Genomic DNA, 2,711 nt, shown 5'->3' on the forward strand with positions numbered 1-2,711 from the left:
GGCTGATTTAGGAGACTTTGTGGAGAGAAGAGCATTGATACTCCATGTTGTTTCCTGGGACCAATGCATGGCTTAGGACTTTAGCAAGGACTTTTCGTCCGACTTTAGCATTTCAATGCAACAAACTTCTGATGTTCTTCTGTACCTCAGGAAGAAGATGTCTCCCTCCCTGTGGCAGCTGGATTTTCTTCATTCCACTCATGATACAGATACAGACAATTGGCTCCAAAATGTTAAAGAAAATCAGGGCACTGTCTTATGAATGTAGCTGTTCCTCTGTGGATGGGACTTATTCTGGAGTAGAGGAGCCAGCTGTAAATTTTTTGGCTTTATAGTAGTTTAAACTAATTTCTCAAGACTCTAGGTAACTTAATTGTCGTATCAGTTGAGAAAATGCCCTAAATTATGGTCAGTTTAGAAATTCAAAACTTGGAAATACTGCCTTGTTATTGTGTTCAAAATGTTTTCTGTACTGCATTTCTGTATGGAGTAAATAAGCGGTGGAAGGAGAAAAGAATTGGGGGAAAATGCAATAAATTTATAACAAAATGGCAAAACCCAGCTGAAAGCCATGACAATCACATGCATTACCATAAAGGATTTTGTCACCTCTGTCATGTGCTTTCTTTTCCAATACCACAGCATGTCCCCATCTCACATTCCATCTCTGATGCAATTTATCCATGCAACCAAGAAATAATGTTCCCTTCCCTGAGGTACAGGCAAGTCCAGTCATGGATTATATGCCCTGCTTTCCTCAAGCCACAGCCTCCAGTCATGTTGGTACATGGTTTCCCAATACCAGCCTTGACTTGTCCTTTCCAAGGCTCAGCCACATGTCCAAATGAAGGGTAATCCCCAGCCTCACCCTCTGGCTGCCTCAGTTATTCTTGAAGGACTTCTCCCAAGTATATCCCAGCGGGATGTGCTGCCCACCCCTCAGCTGCACAGGTACCTCTGTCTCAGCAAGTGCTGTCCCTCATTTTGGTCAGAGCTGTAACAGGGGCTCCACTGAGCTGCAGCATTCAGTGATGGGCAAGAGTATGGTTGGAAATAACTCAGTGTCAATTCAGTGATGAGAAGCCTGTAGCCCTTTTAGATATATGAGATCATTCTTACCTGGGGACTCTGTAACACTGTAAATCGTTTAACTGGTGCTTAACTGAGACTGGAATCTGACCCCTTATATATGAAAAATTCCTTAATTACTATTAGCATGGAAATAATACAAATCATTATTTTAAAATAATGCTGGCTGAGCTTGCAAAATTCACATTCAGATAGTAAGAAATGGTAATTTTAAGTTAATCAAACATAATCATTCCGCACAAGGGCATATCTTACATTCAGTAAGGCAGGGTTCCTGGGGAAATTACAAGTGTAATTAAAACCTGTCTCATCATGCATGCACACAGGGGAGGGCAAGCTGTGATTGTAATGGTAACTGCTCCTAGCAGGTGTTTTTCTGTTAATATGAAGTATTAAATAAAACTTCCCATGTTTATTAACCCAAATACTCTCCTGTATGCTTCTAACAGTGCCACTGTGATGTGTTGCAAACAGCCTGAACTTCAACTAAATCTTTCAGCATAAACTTTTGTCTTCAGAGGTACAAAACTACTTACCTTAGCTGAGACTGTTACAGGAGCCTGGAGCACTGTTGCTGCTGCCAGTTCTTTCGCACTGTGTAGCTCTGGAGGTTGTTAGTTTTCCACGATGAAGATCTCAGGCTCATTACGGCATGGTGGGGATCCTCCACGACTTGCGGGGGAGAGGAGAAAACCCTGCCAGAAACACTGTCATCTGTTGCCTCCAACTGCGAGAGGATGAATGTGATCAACTACATTTTAATAAAAGAGAGTCAGAAGGGGAGGAAGCAGAGCTGGAGCTGAGCACCGGTTTTGGACAGTCAGAGCCTGATGTGTCACTTTAGGAAAGCAAGGTGCTGGGTCTGAAGGAGGGGGAAGCTTGGCTGCACTCTTTCCCTTATGATACTTGATAGGTCCCAGGCAACCCCAGTACTATGAGACTACATGAGCTTTTCTAACTTTTAAGTTCATTTGTTATTTGCTGCCAGAATTTTCCCAAGGAATACAGACAAGGAGTGGTAAATGGTGATTAATTTAGACAACCTAAGTAGAGGACTCACAACGGCTCCCCATGTAATACAAGAAAGTTAACGGCTTGCTGATGTCCTTTTTTTAGTGAATTGTGTAGCCTGGTTGTTTAATGGAGTGTTTAAAAATTGTGTTGGCAATAGCCTATGAATAATGTATAATGAAATACCTTACTGCCAAGAAACTGCTGATATGCTGGGGAAATTTCCATCAGATGTGAGAACAATTTTGAAGGCACTGTCTTCTTGGGATGCCCTTTATTTATAGCCTCACTGTTTCCGAGATTGCATTCCCTTTTTAGATACTGCATGTGAAGATGCCCTCCACTGCCTCTGCCTCTGTCTTCCAGCTTCACCTGATTCGATTTGCTTGTGTCTGTAAAAGCTCCAGAATTTTTATGAGATTAGGCTTTATTACCTGAGCACTGTAAGCACAGAATATTTCCTGTGCAGTCTTCATCTGTTCTAGGTGTCTGCATCAAGGCACACTGCATCAAAGGAAGATGGATGCTGTTTTTGTGTCATGGCAATGTCCCATGATGCAAGGAAGCAGAAATAGGGCCAAGTGATTTGGAAAAAAAAAGACCAGTTGGAC

The 2,711-nt window shown here is 42.2% G+C and overlaps 1 protein-coding gene across 4 annotated transcripts in view; it reads left to right on the top strand.

Annotated features, from left to right (window-relative positions):
* The window catches only part of TMEM86A (transmembrane protein 86A), a 30,031-nt gene that overhangs the window by 14,664 nt on the left and 12,656 nt on the right, over window positions 1-2,711 (top strand). The window contains exon 2 of one of the 4 annotated variants that reach the window (XR_010431195.1): window positions 2-1,055. The exons of 2 other annotated variants lie outside the window; for them this stretch is intronic. The gene's annotated coding sequence lies outside the window, so the exon portion shown is untranslated. Of the gene's footprint in view, window position 1; window positions 1,056-2,711 lie in introns of those variants that run through there. One more of the 4 variants, XR_010431196.1, reaches the window with a different exon arrangement.

This window comes from Pseudopipra pipra, chromosome 6 (genome assembly GCF_036250125.1).
Source record: "Pseudopipra pipra isolate bDixPip1 chromosome 6, bDixPip1.hap1, whole genome shotgun sequence".
NCBI lineage: Eukaryota > Metazoa > Chordata > Aves > Passeriformes > Pipridae > Pseudopipra > Pseudopipra pipra.